This window comes from Lissotriton helveticus, chromosome 6, assembly GCF_964261635.1.
Source record: "Lissotriton helveticus chromosome 6, aLisHel1.1, whole genome shotgun sequence".
Lineage (NCBI taxonomy): Eukaryota > Metazoa > Chordata > Amphibia > Caudata > Salamandridae > Lissotriton > Lissotriton helveticus.
Window position 1 is genome coordinate 1098945256 of NC_136067.1, and position 26884 is coordinate 1098972139.

The window sequence follows — 26884 nt, forward strand, 5'->3', positions numbered from 1 at the left end:
CATCCACTGATGTTTCAATTACAAGTTCAATGATGAGGTCAAAATCAACTGATTGCAGATTGTCGCTCATGTTGAGGTTGTCTTTATCTTTAAAGAAAGACAACAACAATGAGATGTTGCAGAGTAAGAGACAAATCTCACAGATTATAATAGTAAAATTATTTAACAAGAGTAACATTTTGCAGCTATTATTTAGCCATGTCCAGCGATGCTGAGCAGGTGAAGCCTATGTCTAATTTTTCACTGGACAGGACTCATCTGTTCTTAACCTTGGATAAGCCTCAACGACTCTGTGTCCCCTGCACATACTCAAATGTTAAAGTGCAGATTTATATTAAATGGCACATCCCCAGGCATGCACCAGTTAATGTGCACCACTGCTTTACCACCCATGGTGTGCCGCATTTACAATCAGATAGGAGAAAGCTGCTTCAAAACCCTGCACCTGCTTGAAGCTGGCATAGGTCTTGACGCAGCATTGTATAGATGGGGCACCCCTGATCCTTGCTGGAGCTGCATCGCACTTACGATACAACTCCAGCAATGCGCCACCTTTACAGCACAGATGCGTCACACATCTGTGCCTTTTTTGCCCCATGCTGCGCCGCATTGTAAATGCAGCACACCATGGGTGGCGGAACAGTGGCGCAGGATGACTGTCACATCCCTGGGGATGCGCCACTCATCATAAATCTATCCCTAAGCTTCTTATCTTGTTACAGATGAACTGCCATATGTATCATCAAAATATTTTACATATTATAAATAGCAAATTTTAAGGAATAAATAGCGATTCTTTACTATTCCTAATTTGCAATGAGCAAATTGCTAATTGCAAATTACCCATTCATTTCCATAGGCTAGGAGGCTCATAGGAATTAATGTTGCAAGTTGTGATTAGCAATTAGCTCATCACAAAATAGGATTTTTTTCAAGCGTGCAGGGGTATCTCAAGAACAACCTGCTGCACCCCTGAAAAAGAAATTTGGGAGCACATGGCACACCTACATGCCCTAATGGCATGTATGGGCGTCATATGGGACCTTTTTTTTTTTAAAAAAAAAATTCTTTTTGAAAAGAATTCGCAAATTACCACAAACTACAAGTTGGTGGTAGTTTCCAAATCCTTAATATCATTTTTTACATATTTTTTTTTTATACATTGCATTTAAGGAATCACAATTTTTGAATTATTGACATTTTAAGTAATTTCCACATGTGCACTGTTTTCTAAATATAATTTGAAAATCGTTTTTGGGGAAAAGTAATGGTTTGCAAATTTATGACAAGGACATAATGGTGTATGCTTCTCTATAAGGCATTTCAGTATCTCTAATGTCATTTTTCCCATATTACATTATAAGACCTTTCCCCATGAAGCACATTCCTTGTAAATATGCTCCCACCAGTGCATTGCAAATTTAGATTTTGACTGTTTCAGACACATAGCCATGTTGAAAGTGACCCAAAAAAATTGCAAACGTTTAAAAAAAACACATTCATGTGTCTTAATGACATTTTAATTCATTTCCCCATGGACAATGTTTTCTAAGTGGCACAAAAGAGGTATACACCTATCATAAATCTGTCCCTAGAATTATAAATGATTAAATCAGGATGACAATAAGATGTGGCCTATCCAGAGGTTTGTTTAAGGTGAGGCCTACTCAGGATTGCAGATTAAAGTTATGCTTGATGAAGAATACAGAGGAGATAATTTATTGTAAAGGCCTACCAATGAAGTAAGTGATTTCTACTTCATTGCACCAGTCATCATAAATGTATCCATAAGCTTCTTATCTTGTTAGACATCAACCGCCATATGTATCATATAACTATTTTGCATTTCCAAAAAAGCGAATTTTAAGGAATAAATAGCGATTCTTTACCATTCCAAATTTGCGATGAGAAAATTGCTAATTGCAAATTACCCATTCATTTCCATGGGCTAGGAGGCTCATATAAATGAAGGTGCAATTTGCGATTAACAATTTGCTCATCACAAATTAGGAATTTATTCCAAAAGTGCAGGGGTGTCTCAAGAGCACCCTGCTGCAACCCTGAGAAAGAAATTTGGGGGCATATGGCGAACATAAATTTTAACAACATTCCTTTACCTCAAAAACGATTTTCAAATCATAACTTCAAAACACTACACATGGGAAAATTACTTAAATTGTCCTTAAGACACATAAAAGCGTATTTTGATTGGCTTTCCTGCATGGTAGGGTCACTTTAAACATGGCTATGTAACATAAACATTCAAAATCAAAATTTTCAATGTACAGGTGGGAGCATATTTACAAGCAATTTGCGCCACAAAGAAAGGTCTGACATTAAAATGGGAAAAATAACATCAGGGACAGTCAATTGCCTTATAAAGAACCATACACCATTATGTCCTTCTCTTGAATTTAAAAACAATTCCTTTTTCCCAAAAACGATTTTCAGATCATAATTTCAAAAAACTGCACATGAGAAAATGACTTAAAATGTCATTGAAACACATGAAAGCGTTTTTTTATTGGCTTTCCTGCATGGTTGGTTCACTTTTATCATGGCTATGTAACACAAACATTGATAATTAAAATTTTCATGCACATGTAAGAGCATATTTACAAGCAATTTGCGCCACAGAGAAAGGTCTTACACTAAAATGAGAAAAATAACATCAAGGACAGTCAATTGCCTTATAAATAACCATACACCATTATTTCCTTGTCATGATTTTAAAAACAATTCCTTTTCCACAAAAACGATTTTCAAATCATAATTTCTAAACACTGCACATCAGAAAATGACTTAAAATGTCATTAAAATACATGAAATCATTTTTTGATTGACTTTCCAGCATGGTTGAGTCACTTTTAACATGGCTATATAACAGAAACATTCAAAATCAAAAATTTCCATGCACATGTGAGAGCATATTTACTAGCAAATTGCGCCACATAAATCATAATTTTCTCCTTAAAGCACACTATTCTCTATCTAAAGTAAAGAAATATTTTCTCACCTTAGCAAATACTTTGAGTTTGAAAACAGTCTCAGAAACACACCAATTTGTCTTCAGCAGAGCAAAAGGTATGCACTCCAGAGTCTGCAGCTATCAAAAGCACAGAAATGGTGTAATTCTTCACACATATTTCTCATGTCACCCAATCAAAACTCTTCCCTCACTTTTTTTCAAATGAAAACCCTTCCCCCTCTGCCCTTTCTGCCTATTTTCCATAGCAACCACCTCTTGGAGAAACTCTGGTGTTTGCAAATTCACACAACAATGTTGCAATTGAACTCTGAACTCTCAGTGCACCTGCATATCCAGTGCTTTCTTTCATTTAATGATTTTTTATTGACCACTCAAAATACATCTTTCAAAGAACACATCTCTACACCCTAACTTTCTGTTTTCATCAATCAAAATCCACCAATCACTGTTACTACTTCATGAACACAGAAACTCCACAGTTTTTTTCATTTCAAACTCACATTTTTTCAACTGCCATTTCATTGCCACACTTCATCTGACTGCAGGAGAACCTTCTCTCACCATGTTTTCTGTCTGGATTGTTGGTCATAGTTATATTCACTGGGCTCAAAGGTACGTTGAAAGCAGAAATTTACCTAACCTCAATTTACAAGATGTGGAAATTAAGTGGTTTGGCCAGAGAGGATTAAAATGTCACCAATTGATACCATTGGTGAAAACCTTTATGCATTTGCCAAAACCTGACCTGTTAATTGTGCACTGTGGAGGTAATGACTTGGGCACTTTGACTGGTGTAGGTCTGGAAATGCTTTTAAAGGACACCTTTGAGCAATTAATGGCACTTTTTCCTCAGACTGCCTTGGTATATTCAAATATATGCCAAAGACAGAAATGGAGGTGGTCAAACCAATTTTGTCCACAAATTGAGAAGTCGAGGAAGCATGTAAACAAATCTGTTTCAGCTTACATGAGAGACCATGGAATGGGCTCCCTGTACAACAATAACTTGCGTTACTACATGCAAGATATCTACAGAGGAGATGGAGTTCACTTCTCAGATGAGGGCAACAGAGTTTTCACTCTGAATTTAAGAATGTGCATTGGTACCTACTTATAAGTACCTAAATATACCATAAACCCAAAAGCTCTTCTCAGAGCTACCCTACATCTAATCACTCACAATTATTTTTTTACTCTAACTATTTTCACTAATTTTCAACAAAATACGCTCCCTGGTGCGCTACCCGGTACGCGTACCGGGAGCTAACCTCGCGAAATTTTTAAAAAAAATGGTTTTTTTTCCGCACATATGGGCCTCCTCAGCCACCCTCACAAAACCTAGGGGGTCAAGATAAGTCTACCGTGCCCCCTTCTACCCATTCTGAACATTATTTGCCCTCCATCTTGTATCATAATTCGACCGAAACACAAAATGGTGGACTCCCGGAACGCTTAAGGTCCGCGAACCGAGGCGCTCAACGGTTCGCGTACCGGGTCGCTTCCTGGGAAGCACACCATCAAAAAAGGTGGGAAAGTAGTTCACAGAAAAGCCACTGGAGACAATTTCACCAAATATAGAATAGCTCATACTACATACCAATCCCTACCATTTTCACAAATTTGATTGGAATTCCATTTAGCCATTTAGCCTGTAGTCCTCTCTAAATACCGTGAGGTAAATTACTTCACAAAACACATCTGAAGTGTTGGAATTGACAACCAATTAAAATGTTACTTTCATTTTCTACTTTTTTTACATGATATTTGATTGGTTATGTACCCGAATATATATAAAGGAAGAGAAGGAAACACAGCCATTTTGACTACTACTTCCTGGTGTACATTTCATTTGGATTTTCATTAATAACTTCAACTTCTTTTTAAAGGTAAGTTGTTATTTTTAAAACTGAAGTATATTGTGCACTTTAAGTTAATATGGCAAACTTTTTCTGTTAGTTATATACTATCCCTCTGTAGTACTTATAAATTTAGATACACTTTTTTATATTCCTACTTCCACTCTGATACTATACACTGCCCAAAGATAAATTCTCTGATAAAAACTGCCTATCTAAAATTAATCCCAACAGTGCCCTACCTCTACTAATATATATTTTTTTTATGCAAATTTCAGGAAAAATGGAAAGTGAACAAAACATTTCATTTGAAATTGTCCTTCCAGAGTCCAACACAGAAATCATTGATCCAAATGAGATTGAATTTATGGATGAAACATGGGACCAAGAACTACTGCAATGTGTGCAAGCAGTAGATAACCTCCTTGCAAATGAGGACATTTTACAACCTCAGAGACTACAATCTATATTCCATGATTATGAAATTTCTGACAATGAAATGTTAGAAAGTTTAATAAATTATGAAACACAATAAAAAAAGTTTAAAAAAAAAAAAAAATAATCAACAAAACCAACAATCAATTAACATACAGCATTTGAAAAGTCTATCATTCATTTTTTATTGTGATACGCTCCCCAGTACGCTTCCCGGTTCGCGTACCGGGCGCTAACCACGAAAAAAAACAAAAAAAAATTTTTTTTTTTTTTGCTTAGCGGGGCCCCTTTAAAGCCTCCACATCAAACCTAGGGGGTCAGGGAGTATCTACTATGCCCCCTTAAGGTCATTTGCCCCTTCGCTTTTGACCTCCTCTTGTCTCTCGATCCTACCGAGAGACAAGATGGCGGCCGCTCCGGACTGTTTAGAATGTTGACAGACACCGGAGAGCCAATCAACTTCGCTACGCGAAGTTCCGTTACGCGTCAAGTACGCGTACCGGGGCGCTGCCTGGTCCGCGCTTACAGATATATATCTTTTTTTGAACGTTAATTTCTCAAAATCCACTGAAGCACATATATTGAGACCTAGAAAAGGCACATCGGGCTACCAGTCCCTACAATTTTGCCAAGTTTCGTGCAAATCCATTCAGCCGTTCGGGCTAAAAGTGAGGCTAACCGCCCTATGGAAAACTCAATGTTAAAAACACGTTTTGGGACCCCCCTTTTTTCTCGGCCCCCCCTGGACCAACTCCCCCCAAATTTCCAGTGGCTGCTCAGAAACAAAATGTTCCATTTTCCAGAAAATTTCAGCCAATTCCGTCCACAAACGCCAAAGTTATTAGACATAGAATTTTCAAAAAACCCATAGAGAAAAAATCCTAACTATATATACCTACTGGCGACCGCCAGTAGGTAATATATATATATATATATTTATATAACAATATAAATCTTATTTATATTACAAATATTTATGGCAGTCTTTGCAGAAATTGAAAGGCGATTTTTGCACATAAACTGGCGAAAAAAGATCAGTATATGTTTTTTTTCCATGTCTATGCATTGGTTATTACGTGTATGGCAACTTGCACTTTAAATGTAGTATCTGGGCTTCTGTAACATGTCATGTGATCAAGGCCATGTCAGGCCGAAACGCGCCAGGGCCATTGTGGTGTTTGAGCAATAAAACATACACGTACAATGGGTTTGTGTTCTGTCCTTTCCCAGAGAAGGGCTGCTTGTAGGTACCAGTAGGGCCATCTTGGCAAGATCTAAGCCTTTGCCACATGATGCGGCAGCTTTCCTAAAGTCTCTGTGAGGTTCCGTGAATTCTGAACCTGGATCATAAAGATCGTGGTTCTGTTATGATTTTGGTAACAGCGAACCGTAAACGGTGAGCTCAGCAAGCATGAGTGTTTTCGTCATGTTACACCGATGGATTCACTGTGTATTTGAAGATCTCGTTCTGAACCTTTGGGTTCCATTTTGTGCATGGCAGCCATTTTGTGGTTGCCCTCACATAGGCCGATGACTTTAGCTGATTCTTAGATGACCTGAGTGAACTGACCCTGTTGCCTGAAGCTGACCTTGCCAAACCAGTTTTTGCCCTTTAGCTGATCAAGATAGAGATCAAAGAGCAGGACATTGCTGAGTTTATGGTACATGCACACACCCTTCTATCTTGCTTCTCATCTGTTTCTGTTCCTTCTCTTTATGACCTGTTTACGATATGGGTTGTGGTCTTTTATTATGGGTTTGTTCAGTTTGTGTAAGAAGGAATGTTGGATTTTTTGCATGCTTGCAAAAGCTAGGACTGCCCCTTACTTTTGTGCTGAGTCATGTAACCCTAAAACATATAAAAGGCCTCTGTCCTCTGTATTCCTCAGACTACCTCATTCAGTTTCTACGGCTTCTGTGTGACGTGGCCTTACTTATTAAATTTAATAAAGATGTCTTTTCATATTTTTAGCTTCTGTGCCAAGTTCTTTTTTATTAGTAAGTATTCCCTGAGAATTAAGTTTTACATTTCTTCAAATGGCGCAGTCAACGCGGGGCTCATCAGAGAGTGGCTTTCTGTGGGAGTGATCTTGTCAGGAGATTGATATCTACTGAGGAGGACAGAACAGGATTCTACTAAGAAGGTACTCTGTGCACAGGATTCTGGAGATTCTTTGATTCTGCAGCCCAGTATATTTCAGATCTTCCTGATTTTGATCCTCCACATGATGTCACTCCTGACTGAGAACCTTTTTGGCGTGAGTATTCTAAAAAGACCGTTAGGTCATGTAGAACGTGACAGTTAGAATTTGGATAACCTTTTGATTAGTAAAAGTAAGAGTTAAGTATAAGTGGGTCGCTCCCAGTCCTTTGTTCTTTGGTTCTTTGGTTTTGATTGGTTCTTAGTTTTGCTTGGTCCTTAGTTTGGTTCTTAGTTTGTTTGGTCCTTAGTTTTATTTGAAGATTGCAATTTTCAAAAACCGAGGGTCTTGTATATTTACGAGTGTATCGATAGAGATAGCCCCTTGAAGTTTGAAGCTAGATTAGTGAGCTATAAGATGCCTGATCTTAGCAAATTTGGAGCTTTGTGTTGGCCAACTTTGTATACGTTTGGATTAGCGGCTTCCCCTAAAGGGAATATCTAAATAGGTTTAGATTTAAAAACATATTTCTTCCTTGGCGATTTTGTATTCCCAGGGAATTAAAATATGACATAATACAAAACAAGGATCCTTTGTTCTGCGCAGTTTTATGAACAAAGATATGCAGAACGATTTTGTGTGGTGTTCTGCTAGCCAAAGCTAGTGAATTGAGTGTATTTTCGCTTCTTGGACATACAACAGTCTGTTGGGCCGTTTTTGCAGTCTTTTGAAACACAATTGAGAAGCGTTTCTTGTAAATATGACTTACAACTAGTATTTACAAATGGTTTGGTTTAAGTACAGTCTGTGGGCTGTCCTTGGTTTCTGTCCTGAGTATTGATTTGTGGGTTAAATGTGTGTTTAAAATGTCTATGTAGGTTTCCCATTAGTACAACTTCTGTAAGTACATAGCGATGGCGCTATTCACGAGATGCATGGCTAAAGCGCGCTGTATTGTGTGTCCTGAGTGTTTTGACCCCTTTCTGTTTATGTCTGAAATGAGCTCAAATGTGTGTTTGTGTTTTTTTTTATGTTTTCAGTCTATTAAGCAACATTTTGTAAGCATATTCTTGGGTCTGTTGCTAAATAAAATTGTCCTTTTTAGAAAGAAAAAATTGGCGCAAACATTTTGTCATGTTTCAAGTTAGGCGTCTGTGCTTGGGCTTATAAATGAATGCGTCTAAAATGATAGGCAAGTGATGCAGCTTGCTCTTATATGTGGAATTATCAAAAATAATTGGGTTTATTAAAAATAATTATTAAATTATGAAAAATAATTATTAAAATTAAGTGCTACAAAATTCGTTTTTTACTACTCATGAAGCTTAATGCTCATACTATGACATCCTAGCATTAAAATTTAATTTAAGTTGTGCTATACCGCATAATGAGAACATTAGCATATAGAATTTCACTTAGCGCAGGCGTAAAAAACTCATTTTTCTAAAGATTTACATGGGATACGTCTGATTAAAAATCTCTATAATTTGTAAAGAACATTCTGAGGATGATTAATATGTAACATAATTATAGGATATTTATTTTTAAGTGCCCCTAATATCAAAGTCGAATTTGGGTAAAATAGACCATTTAAAACAGCATTCTTGCCATTTTTAATAGCTTTAAACATACATTTAGGTATAATACAAGTTTGCAGGTTGTCCCCATTTGGGTTTACTTTTAAATGGCCCAGTGAGATCCAATTAAAGTTGCTGAAATGAGTACCATTGCAACAAGTATTTGTTCTAAAAACTGGTATGTGTGTTATTAGGTTTTGTGAATCATTCACAGTAAATGTAGTAGGCCTTTTGCCTTTGTCAGCCTCAGAATGAGCAGAGAGTGGGGGCTAGAAGAAGCTGCAGCTGGCTCAAGTCGCGCTGAGATGCTATCTTTGGTTTCCCTGTAAACAATGGAAGGAGGCTGTCATGTTGACATTTGCGACCTTTTAAATTAGGGTATGGTCTCTGTGAAATGCAGAATGACCTTGCTAAACAGGCCTCTAAAAGAAAGGGTTTCTGGTTTCTCCACAAAATTAAAGAACTTAATTCCAAAGGGAAAAATATGAAAAAGGTTTCTTTGAAAGTCCCAACACATGCTAAATGCTCTGCAGAAATGATACATTTGTATTTCTGCTCTAAAGAAATGATGTCCGCTCGTTGCTTTTATTTGACAGAAAATGAGGCATTGCATTAAGTTTTAGACAGAAAATAAGAGGAAGCTCTTTATTCAAATGTTGAAGGCTACATGCCCAAGTGAGAACGAATTGTGGGGCAAGGCTAACATGGAGTGTCAGTGAAAGAATTGTACTTTTGGAAAGTTAAAAGGGCTTCATGTTGCAAGGTGACCGACAAGATGGTAACAGTTAAGTAATGGAAATTTATTTTTGTGTCTGTTCATATGTATTATGTTTTGTCTTCTGATTAAAAGTTATAATTGATGTCTGTTTGTTAAGAGAAATGTCTCTCTTTTGTGTGTTGTGTATTTTTTTTGCTTGCTTCTGCTCACAGATCATCCATGGATTGCTCTGGGGGATTTTCAGGCTGACAAGACACGTGAGTTTGGTTGGTTGAAATGAGATGTGTTTTTTGCGTAACTCCTTTGGAAAGAAATGTCCATGCGTTTTTCATATTTGTGTATTTGGTTCTATCATGAATTGTTCTTGCTGGTTCTGTGTGTCTGAAAGTTGTATTTGACAGCAGATATCCACTAATTGGTGATCTACTGTCAAAAAGGAGGGTAAGGATTTTAAACCTGACACGGTATTATGCGTCACCGCTCATTTATATATGCTATTGTTTTACAGCGAGTATATCTGATGGCTTGACATGTCCGTTTTGTGTGTTTTTTGCATGTTTTATGTTTTATGTTGCTGCTTATGATACTATTACAAGTTTACCTGTGTTGTGAAGGGATATACATGACGATGTGTATCCTGCAAACAGTTGGGTAGATTTGCTTTGACACTAAATTTCACAGAAAGACAGACAACACTTCATCAGTGTATGTCAAATTTGGCTTTAATGGTATTTGAAGGAAAATAAAAAAGATATACAGGAAACAAGGTTTCACCTACAGTCACATTACTGCCCCCTTTCCTGTAAGGAACAGGCAGCCCTAAAATTATGTATCCTGATTGGACGTAAGGATAAATTATAGATTAGTGACTCTTGTACATGGTGACCTAATTTCTATATTACATTAGTCAGTTTTATTCTGCTTCCTAAGTAGTATATGGCTTTGTACCATAAAGGAAACCAGGTTTCATTTTTCCCTCGAGAAGGAACTGGAACATTAGCTGAGATTACCGTATATGGTGTAGCGGCTAGCGGTAGAGTTAAATTTGTAAACTATTGTGATTTGTTTTGTGTATCACCCATACTCTTGGTATTGTGTCACATGCCTGACTATCACCCAAGCGCATCGTGCCTAGTTATTGGGGATTTTAGCTGTGTCCTAGTTCCATTTCTCTTTTACGTATTCCTTTCACCAGTCAGCTTTTATTATTATTAGTGTATTGTTCAGGTTCACACTTTCAGATTGCAGTAATGTACCATGGACCCCCATCTTATGTATAATTCCCTTTTGCATAACCAGACTGTTTTCCCTGATAATCTGCATTATGCGATTTTTCTTTTGAGATGTTCTAGATGAGGAATTTAGGAACACCTATATGTAATCATTGAGATAAAATGTGTTTGCCCCATTAGACGATGCCACTATGTGCGAGGACATCCATTCAGATAGAATTCCCATGTCGCTATCTACCCTTAGATGGTGAAGGATATGCTCTCACACGGAAACCCAATTGAAGAGCCTAGAGGCACTGTTTTGCCTACTGCCTTTGTTTTTGTATTGCCTTTGAGAATGACAGTGTATTTCAACGCAGAATTGTCCCATGGCGTGTGGCCACTCCTTTGAAGATTGCAGGCCACCTGTTTGCAGTCCCCTTGTTATACAATGAACTGTTTAAAGCATCGCACTTGCTTCATAAGAAGGCGTTCAACATCAGAAAAGAAGGAGGAGCTGGTTTTACCACAGAACCAGAATTTCAGTGCAAAAGAGTGCCTGTCATGTGTTGGTTAACCTCTGACAGTGTGCAGTCCCTTGAGCCCCTTGGCCTGAGTTTTGGCCACGCACCCCCCTTTTTCCTTTGCTTCAACGGAAGTGCAGTGCACCGGAGGATCCAAGATTGGCAAAAGGCATTCCATTCTGGTGCCCATGAAAGAGCAGCCTGAGCGTCCTCTGACACTGAATGATGAGTGTTGGAGTCTGAGAATGGTCCCGGGTCTGCACGAGATGATTTGTGCCCATGATCAATGAAGATCATGCTATCTGTAGTGTCTGCCGCAGAGGAGAGACACTGGTGCACTGCATTGAGACATTGAGACTTTTAAGTGAGCATTGAGTGTTTGCTAGGAGGGCACTCCAACGGATACTGAGAAGCACCATTTACATGAAAGGCTTGAATGAAGAGGCCAATGCGGAAGAAAACAACAAAAGAAGATTTGATGGACAATAGAAGCCTGCCAGAGAGGCTTTTTGAACGGACTCTGGGCATAGTTGGTTTCACAAGTGGTTTCCGTGCGATTGCATATAATAGGTGTTAGGAGACTAATTTTTGCTGTTTTGCTGGCATTGTTTTAAAGTAGTATTCTGTTTAGTAAAAGCAGAATAAAGTCCATTCTCTGTGGAAGAGTATTCCTTTTCATCTGAGAGCATTAATAAGGACCACCACTGTTTCACCTGAACATATGATAAATTACTGAAATGCATAGGAGCCCTAAAAATGTTACTAGATGATTTTAGGATTTACTTTTTGCTTAGGGTTGTGAAAAATTATGATTTTGTTTGTAATAGTGGTCACTACTTTCTCCTGTTGTCTATATGTTCTTAACAAAGTTTTTTCTAGTGTTTTTAAACATGACATTGTCTTTTATGGGTAGGATTGTTTTTGCTACCCAATTGACATCTGTACCCACCTCCCAACCTATGTCTCTTCCTACTTCTTTGCATTCTTTCCATACTTTACCTGAACATGAACTGGTTAGGAGGTCAGAGTTTATTAATTATTCCTTTGTACCGCTTCTGCATCAACACTAGTTAGTAGTGAACATCACTAATTGTTGGGTGTGTGGTCTTATGCCACATACTACAGATAGAGGTATTCCCTATTTTGTCCTGCCATATGCGGCCTTTGTGCTACTACGTGTGTAAGGAGACCTGTCCCGAAGAGAGTTGCTAAGTAATAGGATTATGCTCCAGCAACATCTTGATGATCTGATGAATATAGACCTGGATTCAGATTGACGTGAGTTTAGGTTATTGCCTATGTAAGGGCAAAAGGAGGGTCTGAGGTTCCGTGAATTCTGAACCTGGATCATAAAGGTCGTGGTTCTGTTACGATTTTGGTAACAGCGAACCGTAAACAGTGAGCTCAGCAAGCATGAGCGTTTTCGTCATTTTACACCGATGGATTCACTGTGTATTTGAAGATTTCGTTCTGAACCTTTGGGTTCCATTTTGTGCATGGCAGCCATTTTGTGGTTGCCCTCACAGAGGCCGATGACTTTAGCTGACTCTTAGATGACCTGAGTGAACTGACCCTGTTGCCTGAAGCTGACCTTGCCAAACCAGTTTTTGCCCTTTAGCTGATCAAGATAGAGATCAAAGAGCAGGACATTGCTGAGTTTATGGTACATGCACACACCCTTCTATCTTGCTTCTTATCTGTTTCTGTTCCTTCTCTTTATGACCTGTTTACGATATGGGTTGTTGTCTTTTATTATGGGTTTGTTCAGCTTGTGTAAGTAGGAATGTTGGATTTTTTGCATGCTTGCCAAAGCTAGGACTGCCCCTTACTTTTGTGCTGAGTCATGTAACCCTAAAACATATAAAAGGCCTCTGTCCTCTGTATTCCTCAGACTACCTCATTCAGTTGCTACGGCTTCTGTGTGACGTGGCCTCACTTATTAAATTTAATAAAGATGTCTTTTCATATTTTCAGCTTCTGTGCCAAGTTCTTTTTTATTAGTAAGTATTCCCTGAGAATGAAGTTTTACATTTCTTCATCTGCTCTGCTTTAATGGATGGGGAGAGGTGGCAGAAGGGCGTATGGTTAGGGGGTGCAATCACTATGTAATTCTCTACCATTGCTGGGCTGGACCCCAGGGAAGACAGCAGCACAAAGGCAGCTCCCTACTAGTAGTGGAAATGAAAAGACAAGCTTCCTGCACTCAGTTTAGCCAGGTCTGGTGGCTCAGTGGACTAATGCATCCACTGCAGGGGTCTGTGTTTGACCTCATTTCACAGGTTCAAATCCCGATGGGTCCACTCAGCCTTTCATCCATCTGAGGTCGATAAAATGAGTACCATTGAGTTGGGTCAATCAATCAATCAATCACTGCATTTCTAAAGCGCGCTACATACCTGTGAGGGTCTCAAGGCGCGGGGGGGGCTGCTACTGATCGAAGAGCCAGGACTTGAGAAGTCTTCTGAAGGCCAGCAGGTCCTGAGTTTGTCGTAGGCTGGTAGGGAGAGTGTTCCAGGTCTTGGCAGCGAGGTAGGAGAAGGAACTGCCGCCGGCGGTTGCTTTCCGGATACGAGGAACTGTGGCGAGGGCGAGGTTGGCTGATCGGAGGCTTCGGGTGGGGGTGTGGAAGCTGAGTCGGTTGTTGAGGTATGTAGGTCCGGTTTTGTGTAGTGCCTTGTGTGCGTGGATGAGGAGTTTGAAGGTTATCCTCTTGTTGACGGGGAGCCAGTGCAGGCCTCTCAGGTAGGGTGTGATGTGGCTGCGTCGGGGGACGTCGAGGATCAGTCGTGCTGAGGCGTTCTGGATTAGTTGTAGACGTCTCAAGAGCTTGGTTGTTGTTCCTGAGTAGACGGTGTTCCCGTAGTCGAGTCTGCTGGTGATGAGGGCCTGGGTGACGTTTTTTTTCGTGTTGGGGGGGATCCATTTGAAGATCCTGCGGAGCATTCGGAGGGTGTTGAAGCAGGACGCGGAGACGGCGTTGACTTGCCTGGTCATGGAGAGGGTGGAGTCGAGCCCCAGGTTGCGTGCGTGGTCTGTGGGTTCCGGGGCTGTGCCCAGCGAGGTGGGCCACCAAGAGTCGTCCCAGGCTGATGGGGTGGGTCCGAGTATGAGGACCTCCGTCTTGTCTGAGTTCAGTTCCAGTCTGCTGTCCTTCATCCAGTCGGCTACGGCCTTCATTCCTCTGTGGAGGTTGGCTTTTGTGGTGTGGGGTGTCTTTGGTGAGGGATATGATCAGCTGGGTGTCATCGGCGTAGGAGATGATGTTGAGGGTATGTTGTCGTGCGACGTGGGCGAGCGCTGCCATGTAGATATTGAACAGCGTTGGGCTGAGGGAGGATCCCTGTGGGACGCCGCAGATGATCTTGGTGGTTTTTGAGCGGAAGGGTGGGAGGCGGACGCTCTGGGTTCTACCAGAGAGGAAGGATGTGGTCCAGGCCAGGGCCTTCTCTTGAATTCCGGCGTCATGGAGGCGTGCTGACAAGGTTCGGTGGCAGACTGTGTCAAAGGCTGCTGATAGGTCCAGGAGGATGATGGCGGCTGTTTCTCCTTTGTCCATCAGGATCCTGATGTCGTCAGTGGCAGCGATGAGGGCGGTCTCGGTGCTGTGGTTGCTGCGAAAACCGGATTGGGAAGGGTCCAGGATGTTGTTGTCTTCGAGGTAGCGGGTTAGCTGTTTGTTGACAATCTTCTCTGTCACTTTTGCCGGGAACGGGAGCAGGGAGATGGGCCGGAAGTTCTTGAGGTCTTTGGGGTGCGCCTTGGGCTTCTTCAGAAGGGCGTTGATCTCGGCGTGCTTCCAGCTTTGCGGGAAGGTTGCTGTCTCGAAGGAACTGTTGATTGTTTCCCGGAGGTGGGGTGCGATGGTTGTGCTGGCTTTGTTGAAGACGTGGTGAGGGCAGGGGTCGGATGGGGATCCGGAGTGGATGGAGTTCATGGTTTTGATGGTGTCTTTGTCGCTGACGTGGGACCAGGCGGTCAGGCGGCTGGTGCGGGTGGTGATTGCAGGGGTGGTGGACTCGGTGGTGGGTGCGGGGGTGTCTGAGTTGTAGCTGTCGTGGATGTCGGCGATCTTGCGGTGAAAGAAGGTGGCCAGGGAGTCGCACAGGTCTTGTGATGGGGGAATGTCGTTGGTGTTGGAGCTGGGTTTGGAGAGTTATTTCACGATGCTGAAGAGCTCTTTGGTGTTGTGTGCGTTGTTGTCTAAGCGGTCCTCTTGGCGGGCCTGATGAGTTGGTGGTGTCTGCGGGTGGCGCTTTTGTGGGCTGTGTGGCTGTCTGGTGTTCGGTTGTGGAGCCATTTCTTCTCTAGCTTCCGACAGGGGCGCTTGGGGTTCCGGAGGTCTTCGGTGAACCAGGCAGCTTTCTTATTGGTGTGGTTGGTTGTGGAGGTCTTGAGAGGGGCGAGGGTGTTGGCGCAGTCATTGATCCACTGTTTGAGGTTGGTCGTGGCGGTGTCTGGGTCGGTGGGTTCGGCGGGTGGTCTCAGGGCGAGGGTGGTAGTCAGTTGGTCCTTGGTGACCTTGCCCCAGCAGCGGCGTGGTAGCTGTTGGGTGCGGTGGTGTGTGGTGGGTTTCCTGAAGGTGAAGTGGACGCATATGTGGTCGGTCCAGTGGGGTTCGGTGGTGTGGTTTAAGGAGACGTGGGGGCTTGTGGAGAAGATGGGGTCCAGCGTGTGTCCAGCGGCGTGGGTGTGTGTCGTCACAAGCTGTTTGAGTCTGAGGTTGGCGAGGTTGGCGATCAGGGCGGTGGAGCTGGCGTCGTTGTTGTTCTCGAGGTGGAAGTTCAGATCCCCGAGGAGGATGTAGTGCGTGGAGGCGAGGGCGTGGGTGCTGACGAGATCGGCGATGGTGTCGCAGAACTGTGGTCGCGGTCCGGGTGGTCTGTAGACAAGTGTTCCTCTGAGGGTGGTGTTGGGGTCGGTGTGGATCTGGAAGTGCATGTGCTCGGTGGTGGTGAGGGTGTCGTCGGTGTTGGTCGAGACTCTGAGGGTGTCCTTGTGGATGATGGCGATTCCCCCTCCAACTTCGTTGGTGCGGTCTCTGCGGGAGATCTTGTAGCCCTGTGGGATGGCTATGGCGATGTCTGGTGCTGAGGTGGCGTTCAGCCAGGTCTCCGTCAGGATGGCGATGTCGGGAGCGGTGGAGTCTAGAAGGTCCCAGAGCTCGATGGCGTGCTTGTGAGCGGAGCGGGTGTTGAGGATGATGCAGCGGAGGTGGTTGGGTTCTCTGGCTGGTGGTTTGGAGGGCTGGATGCTGGTGAATCAGCAGTTCCGGCAAGCGAAGGGCCCTTAGGTGCGCTTCGGGGTGGCCCGGTAGCAGGGGTGGTCTCGTCCGGTATTGAGTGCATGGAGGGTGCTGGAGTCGTAGTGCAGTCCGGCGTTGCAGGGGGTGCGGGGTCCAGGGGTCCAGGCACTGAGTGCGGTCCAGGCGTGGACGGGCGCAGACGGGTTTGCCTTTGGCGCGCCTTCGGCGCGGCGATCTCCATAAGAGGCGAAGTGGAAGGGAGGGGCAGCTGGGAGGCGGGAGCGGGGTGGCCAATGGGCGAGGGGACGGACACAGAAAGCAAAAGGGGGTGGGGCCGCAGGGCAGCAGCGGCGGGAAGCGGGGGCGGGGGGGCACAGAGGGCAGTGGCGCAAAAAGGAGCGCCTAGGCTGGGAGACAAAATGTGAAATACAAAGGCAATTTTACAAAAGGCAATTTACAAAAGACAAGTATGGGAGGAAGAAGAAAGGTTAGCAGTTCAGACAGTCACCAGGGGCGGCGAACCCTTGGCAGCAGCTGGAGGGAGACACGGGCACCCAGGTGGAGCCATGCGGCGTGGGGAGCGACCCGAGGTCAGGTCACACTCACTGCCACGCGGCGACCTCCATAAGAGGCCAAGTGGGAGGGAGGGGCAGCTGGGAGGCGAGAGCGGGGTGGGCAATGGGCGAGGGGACAGACACAGAAAGCAAAAGGGGGCGGGGCCGCAGGGGAGCAGCGGCGGGAAGCGGGGGGGCACAGAGGGCAGTGGGGCAAAAAGGAGCGCCTAGGCTGGGAGACAAAATGTGAAATACAAAGACAGTTTTACAAAAGGCAAGTTACAAAAGACAAGTATGGGAGGAAGAAGAAAGGTTAGCAGTTCAGACAGTCACCAGGGGCGGCGAACCCTCGGCAGCAGCTGGAGGGAGACACGGGCACCCAGGAGGAGCCGTGCGGCATGGGGAGCGACCCGAGGCCAGGTCACACTCACTGCCGCGTGGCGACCTCCATAAGAGGCCAAGTGGGAGGGAGGGGCAGCTGGGAGGCAGGAGCGGGGTGGCCAATGGGCGAGGGGATGGACACATAAAGCAAAAGGGGCGGGCCGCAGGAGAGCAGCGGCGGGAAGAGGGGGCGGGGGGGCACAGAGGGCAGTGGCGCAAAAAGGAGCGCCTAGGCTGGGAGATAAAATGTGAAATACAAAGACAATTTTACAAAAGGCAAGTTACAAAAGACAAGTGTGGGAGGAAGAAGAAAGGTTAGCAGTTCAGACAGTCACCGGGGCGGCGAACCCTCGGCAGCAGCTGGAGGGAGACACGGGCACCCAGGAGGAGCCGTGCGGCGTGGGGAGCGACCAGAGGCCAGGTAACAATAAACATCTGTTATTCAGCGCCAAGACACCTATGGGTAATCGTGCTCTTTACAAATACACATGTTATGTTATGTTAGTTTCTACTAACTGTGACACCTTCCCTCTCCTACATGAAGAACCCTTCCTCCTCGTCCTTCACGCTCGCAGACCACGCCAGAGTGTATCATGTGAAGTGCAGAGGGTGGAGGGAAGTGGAAGCCAACAGAGAATTAATAATGTGACCAAGTGAGAAAGCAGGAATTAAAAAGAATCTGCAAAAGTGAGATAAAGAGAAATGTAGGGTAATACAAAAAAGAGTCATGACTGTAAGGGTGCAAGGACACTGCCCTGGGGATAGTTGGCACCCGGTATCTGCTGTAGGGGACACTAGGCCTTCGAGGCCACACAGACATAGACACGGACACAATGAATGCTCGTATGGTCAGGAAGTCACGTGCAACCTCCGTCCCTTTATTTATAGCCTTCTGGCCACGCCTGGCCAAAAGGTGATACAAAGTGTAAGAGTGCTTCCGGGGCTCAGTGGAGACCCTCGGAGCACTAGAGCGCTACAATGACGTAGGCAAGCATGACATTTGGCAATGCCATAAAGTGGCAACCCTCACATTCAGCGACCTCAGCATTTGAAAGCTCCCTCCACAGGCTTAGAGAACATTTTTTTGCCCTTGCACTTAGCGTTTATATTTTTTCAATTGCATAGATTAGGTACTGGTGATCTGTGTGCGTCGTGAAGCAGGTTGTCATTCCAGTTGTATTGCACCTGAGAGTTACTTCTTCCTGTATTTTCATTTTTCACTCACTCATAAATAAAGTATGCATGCATTTGTAATTTTTGTGCAGCTTCGTATTGCGTAGATTTGGCCCAAGGGTATTAGAGTGCTTTACATGAGAAGGAGATAACATTAGCCATGCTATAGGCACGGGATGATTAAGTGATTTGCCCAGAATCTCACCTCTTCTTTCTAAGCTCCAAAGATGCCAACACTTGATGTCTCTAGTCTTTCAAGTTATTATGCAAGCTCATCGGCATGGCATGATAATATATCTCATTTGAAAAATGCTTTGGCCTAACCCCCTCACTCACGTATCCTTTTCAAGGCGTCACCGTGTTTCTGTCACAAATGAAACTGGACAGGAACGATCAAGGCCGTGACCTAAGGCGAAGGTTTATTATTTTTGCAAGTGATAGCGCCCTCCAGGGCTCTGTCGGAAAGCTCCGGCTGGCGGCTGTGGGGGGTGGGTAGCTGTAGTTTTGTGCAAGTGCACGCTGGGTTAGAGATGCCTCTCTCTCTCGTTTTTTTTGGGTAAAATATAGTGTCTCTTGTAAGGGCATTTTACGACCTGAACCCTTTCCCATGTGAAAGCCCCCGAGCGAGCCGCCCGCGGCCATATCTGATTTCCTTCGTCTGTTTTTGTCCGCGCATGGCTGGTTAGGTCACCTCAGCAGACCGAACAATAAAAATCTCTCTTAACTCGAACAGCGGCGTTTCAAAGCCGCCGCCCTTGTGATGATGTCGGGAGATTGGAATATCCTGCTTTGCCTGAAAGGAAAGTACTCTTTCCGGGGAACTGCACAGTTGGCTAGATTCAATCTGTGAGAGCGCATTGCTGAGTTTAAACGTACACAACTGGGGCCTCGTCAGTTTTGCGCTTCTGATGCACTTTTTGTGACACTTCGGCAGCGTAAAACATGCCTTCTCTTGCGCACTATTTACAAAGTGACGCATCTAAGCAGATGCGTCACTTTGTAAACCCCTGCGCTACATTATACCTGCGTCAGGTATAATGTATGCAGGGTGGGCGTTCCTCCGCAAAAAGCCTCATAGAAGTGACGCAGTGAAATGTATGAGATTTCACTTCATCACTTCTAGGATGCTGTTGCATCAAAATCTTGCGCCTGCCTCACAGCAGGCGTAAGACAGACGCAGGCCCTTTCACATGGGGCTTGGCACTAAGAAGTGACGCATCGCTGCTTTCACGCAGCGATGCGTCAATTCTCATAAATGAGGCCCCTAGCATTTCATTTTTTTTGTTAAAGTACAATCTGATAAAGAAGCTAAACAAACTGTAAAATAAGAACCCCTTGAAGAGGAGGAGGGTATTTTACTTCTGAAAAAGTGGAAATGGATATACTGATGAAAATTTGCTAACATATATTTAATGCACGTAACTAGGAGCAGACTATGATTTTCTTACTGCAAGTCCTCCCTTTGTGCCAACTACTATGTTTGCACTCGAAATTGAAGACACGGTTTTTTAACATTGCCATGACAATGGTTCACATTAGAACTGAAATGTCTTGGTGATCTCTTCTGCTCATCATGGAGCAATACATGGATTTTGGGTAGGCCTGGGCAGGGATCTTCTCTCCATTTGTGGAGTATGCAGAGTTTTACCCACTCTCTGCTCCGTTGAGCATGCAGAGTTCTGAAAAACTCCACTCAGCGGAGCAGAGTTTTTTCCTCGCTCATATTCGCCAATGTCAAGTTGGTGAGCGCGAGTGAGGAAAATCCACCTCTCAACGCTGGCGGTCAGATTTCTCAACGCGGGCGTTAGGGATGTTCATGACCGCCCGCGTGGATGAACCTTCCGTTTGCATTGAGAAAGCTGCCGCATGGGTAGACAATCTACTAGAGCACCTAGAAAAGAAGCAGCACCCTCTTGCGCTACGCACGGTACAGTTTGTGCTGATTTAACAGCGCCCGGCGCTGAAAATCAATGTGAACGGAATGACCAAATGCATTCCGCCGCTTGCGAACTCCACGTAGTGCAGCAGAGTTTTTGGGTCACTTTGCACAGTTCCGCATAGCGGAACTCTGCGAATTCTACCCACACCTTATTTTGGGATGCATGAGTGTACGTCTGGGATTTCTTTTCCCATTGGTATTATCGATGTATGTATATGTACTGACATATACACACATAAATGGGTTTCCATCAGCCCTCTTCATCCATTGATCCGTTACTGTGTCATTCACATTTTTTTCAACCCACCTCAACATACAGCGGGGTGCAATAGGTCAGCCCCGGTGGTTAATTTGAAGCAGTTGCCCACCCGCACTCATTTTTTGGGACCTGCACTTATCAACACATATTGACCAAAAACACAGAGAAAAACACAGAAGTAGGATGAGAAAGAACATGACAGAAAATCAGTGACAAAAAAGTAGTCCACACGGCCAATTTCTGCTTTAATTTATTTTTTCACTTATTTTTGCAATTGATTTTTTTACTTAGTCTTTTAGTAAGCATATGTACACCACCCTTAGAAGCATTTTTACTATTAATAGTTTGCTACCTATTGGGTATGTTTGGAATAAAGAAATGGATTAACAAACCACCTCAGGTTTGCCAAGCTCAGACCTGTTGACTTTACCAGTCCTTGCCTTTTATCCTCCTCAATTTGCATGAGTGTGCCCCAGACTGTAAACAAAACACTGGGACATTCTGTGTAAAAAGAAATCCAAGCCATATCATGTCAGGTAAAGCTGATATGTGCAGTGGGAAAAGACGGGGTGGCCACGGAGTAGCGGCCCAGCAATGATGGCATGATCTAGCATGTTTTACTTGTGTAAATAAATTCTCTGTCTCGAGGATGGAGACAGAGAGGTAGCTTGTTTACAAACAGTATTTCTCATGCTTTGGCTACCTCCTTACACAGACACTGGTGCATGACGACAAACATCCGAGATAAAGTCGCTCCTGCTTCCTTCTTTCTGCATTATGGAGACCAAATAACAGAAGATTCCGCGCCAACACGGTTTCTTGTCTGCTTGCCTCAGATTTACCCTACTTCAGACTTCTCATCTGTAACAGATGCTTTCGCTTTTAATGCATGTGTTACTTGCTTTCTGAAAACTACAGGACTAAAGTGATGTGTGTTTTTCATGTTTTAAAAAAATCTGAACTTTCTTCTGCCACTTTATAGAGAATGAGTAAACACTTGATTACTGTATGGCTGATAGAGTGGGAGCCTAAACCAAGAAGCGCAAGGTTTCTCTCTCCCGGATGGAGTGATTTGGGTGATGTCATCGAGTTAGTATGCACTGTGATTCTAGTCAACATTAGAATGATGTAACCTTCACCAAAAAGCCTAATTGGGCCAACCAAGTCTAACAACACATGACTGGCTAATCTCTAACTTGCTCAAACATAAATTTGACGAAAAAATCTATGTTTACAAAAGTGTCACTATTTGATAATACAGAGGCAAACTGCAATTGATTGGTAGGTTGAGACTGATAAAGTGAAGTTAAAAAAGACATTAGCGTTTCCTTCAGCTCCTAAGATCATAATTAAAAAACGACTTGAAAACGAAGGGGTATATTCACAAGGAATAGCGAAGCTTGGCACAGCGTGAAATTTTGCAGCGCTGCGTCATTTGAAAAACACAGGGATGCAACGTATTTACAAGAATACGGCACACCCCTGTGATTGCCCTTGCGGTGGCGCTAAATATAGCTGCCTAGCGCAAAACAGGAAACTGTGGTTTGCGCCATAGTGCAAGGGTTCCTGCGTTGTAGGGATGATTTCCTGGAACGCAGGCACCCTTGCACAAAGGGCTGTGTTGCAGGGAATGATTGTTAATGTGCAGAAAGGGACACATTCCTGCACCTAAACAATCTTCAAAGGCGATTTGCTTTTTCTATGTGTGCCGCAGAATGGAGCACACGTAGAAAGAGCAAAACAAGGAGAAATACAAGTATTTCTCCTCTTTGCTCCAATCTTACACCTGCTTTTGCATGGCATTAGTTTTTGTTGCTGCTTCAGATTTACACATCCTTGTAAATCTGGGGCAGGGTAATAAATCAATGTGTGTTGCCATGGAATGCCTGCAACAACACCCATTGCAAGCCTCTTTCACGCAAAAAACTGCATGTAAGGTTATCATATTTACAAAGTGGAGTAAAGCCAGGCAAAGTGGCTTAACACAGTTTTGTAAATATGGTGTGGAGCACTGCGCCACCAGAACATCGGATAAGGTGACAGTAGAAGCTAATAGGGGATCGTAAGCAAAAATAAATGACGGATCAGAGTCTTCTGTTTTCCATGTCTACAGAAACAGAGTAGGAAGGTTATATCACAGGATGCCATGAAGAGGAGAAGAAAAATAGATAGTGTCTAATTGGAAATGAGGTAAAGTAGTGGGGACATAAAGAATAAAGTAGGGGAGTGAATAAGGCTAAACGAATAGTTCTGCAACAAGAATTGGTAAAGCTATTAGGTGTAGCTTGTGGTTGAGTATTGACTAAAGCATTACAAATGCCCACTGCGATAGAAAATATGTTTACTTTTTGTATACAATGACTATATGATGTTTAGGTGTACTTTTGAGATGTAAAATGGTCGCTCTTGCATTGGAGCACAAGCACTCCATAAGAGGCGAGATGGTACACTAAGCAGCCAGCAGCATGAAATGAGAGAGAAATACGCCTGTGGTCAGAACGAAAGCGAATTCGTTGTATATTTAAAGAAACTGGTATCAATAGGTCACAGACAGCTGCACTGTCAACATAACTAAAACAAGGATTGGTATAGCCAATAGGTCTCGCCTTTGGGACCTTATGTGTTTAGGCAGAATTTGTGGATATGTTGTAGAGCATTGTGGCTGCTGTGCATTATGTTGAAAAGTTATAATAAAAAGTGTTAAGCATTTTTATTACCTTTAAAGAAACGAAGATGAGATTACATATAACTGAAAAACCTTATTTAAAAAGATTTTAATTAAAAAATATCTTCTATTTTTTTGTAGTTGCATTTGGCGTGTAATTATGTGGAACTTAGTGGTATTATTTGGAGTGTATGTTGCATTGAATGCAGTGTATTTATGTAGCATATAATTATGTGGCAGTGAGAGGTATTGTTTGGAGTGTATGCTGCATTGAGTGTAGTGAAATTATGTTGTATATAATTATGTGGCACTGAGTGGTATTGTGTGGAGTGTATGTTGTATTTAGTAGTGTTTAATTATGTGGTGTGTAATTATGTGGCATTTAGTGGTGTTTGGAGTGTATGTTGCATTGAGTGCAGTTTAATTATGTAGCATTTAGTTATGTGGCAGTGTGTGGTATTACGTGGTGTGTATTGATGTTGCATTGAATAGAGTGTAAGTATGTGGCGTCTAATTATATGGCACTTAGTGGTATTATGTGGAGCGTATTTATGTTGCATTGAGTAGAGTGTAAATATGTGGTGGGTAATTATGTAGTATTGAGTGTTAATCATATGGAGTGTATTTATGTTGTATTGAGTAGAGTGTAAATATGTGGTGTGTAAATATGTGGCACTAAGTGGTAATATGTGGAGTGTATTTAAGTTGCATTGAGTAGAGTGTAATTTTGTGTGTTGTAATTATGTGGTATTGAGTGGTAATATGTGGAGTGCATTTAAGTTGCATTGAGTAGAGTGTAATGATGTTCTGGTGAATGCGTACATGAACGGGTGGATAAGTCAACAACAGAATCTGTCTAGAACCGGGGTCTCCAACCGGTCAAACGCGAGCTACCAGTAGCTCGTGGAGACCCCGGGAGTAGCTTGTGTAGCCTTTCATGGGCTATTAGCTTTTCCGGCTCCATTTACCTGCCCTCACCAAAACCAGCCGCTTGGATTGGAGCTAAGCTGGGGGTGGGGGCAGGCGAAGAGGATGACGCTCCTCTCCTGGAGCTGCAGACTCTTCTTGTGAGAGTCTGACTCCTGTGACGTCATCGTTACCTGAAAACGCGCTGGCATCGCACTGTCTGCCATTGTGCGACGGGTGCCAGAGCGGAGCAGTACGGAGCAGAGACGTGACTTCGACTGCATGTAAGCTCAATGGACGAGCAGATAGATAGTTTAGTGACATTGGATTCTGTTTTTTTTATGAATGTGATGTTGAATAATGTTGAATAATTCCCGGTGCTACACTGACACGCCAGGCACAGGCACAAAAAACGCGTGGAACAGAGGGCAGAAGGGCACAAAAACAAGTGGAAAACGAGTGAAACAGAGGTGCATAAGGGCACAAAAAACAAGGGGAAAACGAGTGAAGCAGAGGCAGAAAGGCACAAAAAACGAGTGGCACAGAGGGCAGAAGGGCACAAAAAAACAAGGGGAAAACGAGTGAAACCGAGGGAGGAAAGGTACAAAAAACGAGGGGAAAATTAGTGAAACAGAGGGCAGAAGGGCACAAAAAACAAGGGGAAAAAGAGTGAAACAGAGGGCAGAAAGGCACAAAAACGAGGGGAAAACGAGTGATACAGAGGGCAGAAAGGCACAAAAAAAGAGGGGAAAACGAGTTAAACAGGGCAGAAAGGCACAAAAAACGAGTGGAACAGAGGGCAGAAAGGCACAAAAAACGAGGAGAACAGAGCGCAGAAAGGCACAAAAAACGAGGGGAAAACGAGGGAAACAGAGGGCAGAAGGGCCCAAAATACGAGGGGAAAACGAGTGAAACAGGGCAGAAAGGCAAAAAAACTAGGGGAAAACGGGTGGAACAGAGGGCAGAAGGGCACAAAAAATAAGGGGAAAACGAGTGATACAGAGGGCAGAAAGGCACAAAAAACGAGTGGCACAGAGGGCAGAAGGGCACAAAAAATGAAGCAAAAACGAGTGGAACAGAGGGCAGAAAGGCACAAAAAATGAGGGGAAAACGAGTGGCACAGAGGGCAGAAGGGCACAAAAAACAAGGGGAAAACGAGTGAAACAGGGCGGAAAGGTACAAAAAACGAAGGGAAACGAGTGAAACAGAGGGCAGAAGGGCATAAAAAACAAGGGGAAAACGAGTGAAACAGAGGGCAGAAAGGCACATAAAACGAGGTGAAAACGAGTGAAACAGAGGGCAGAAAGGCACAAAAAACGAGGGGAAATCGAGTGGCACAGAGGGCAGAAGGGCACAAAAAACAAGGGGAAAACGAGTGAAACAGAGGGCGGAAAGGTACAAAAAACGAGGGGAAAACGAGTGAAACAGAGGGCAGAAGGGCACAAAAAACGAGGGGAAAACGAGTGAAACAGAGGGCAGAAAGGCACAAAAAACGAGGGGAAAACAAGTAAAACAGAGGGCAGAAAGGCACAAAAACCGAGTGGAACAGAGGGCAGAAAGGCACAAAAAACGAGTGGAACAGAGGGCAGAAAGGCACAAAAAACAAAGGGAAAACAAGTGAAACAGAGGGCAGAAGGGCACAAAAAACAAGGGGAAAACGAGTGAAACAGGGCAGAAAGGCACAAAAAACAAGGGGAAAACGAGTGGAACAGAGGGCAGAAGGGCACAAAAAACAAGGGGAACACGAGTGAAAAAGAGGGCAGAAAGGCACAAAAAACGAGTGGCACAGAGGGCAGAAGGGCACAAAAAACGAAGCAAAAACGAGTGGAACAGAGGGCAGAAAGGCACAAAAAACGAGGGGGAAACAAGTGAAACAGAGGGCAGAAGGGCACAAAAAACAAGGGGAAAATGAGTGAAACAGAGGGCAGAAAGGCACAAAAAACGAGGGGGAAACGAGTGAAACAGAGGGCAGAAAGGCACAGTATGGGCTCTGATGAAATTAGGCTTAAAGTCAATGAAACTCGGCGTGGGGGGTCTCTCGGAAAAATGCGCGAGTTGCTTCGGGTTCAGTAGCTCATGACGATTTTCACTGGCCAGAAGTATCTCTGACTACACAAAAGGTCGGCGACCCCTGGTCTAGAAGGACGGATTGATGCCTGCAGGACCCGACGAATGCCTTGAATGATGGAAACAGGTGAATGTATGGGTGTATGGATGATTGATGCATGGTTGGTTAGATGGTAGAGTGAGTGCAGATGGATGGATAGAGGCTCCCTGTCTAATTATCGTCTTTTAAATACTCATGTCGAATTAT

At 43.6% G+C, this 26884-nt stretch overlaps 1 protein-coding gene across 1 annotated transcript in view; it reads left to right on the forward strand.

Annotated features, from left to right (window-relative positions):
• Positions 1–26884, forward strand: part of LTBP1 (latent transforming growth factor beta binding protein 1) — a 1223697-nt gene that overhangs the window by 284817 nt on the left and 911996 nt on the right. The window lies entirely within an intron of this gene.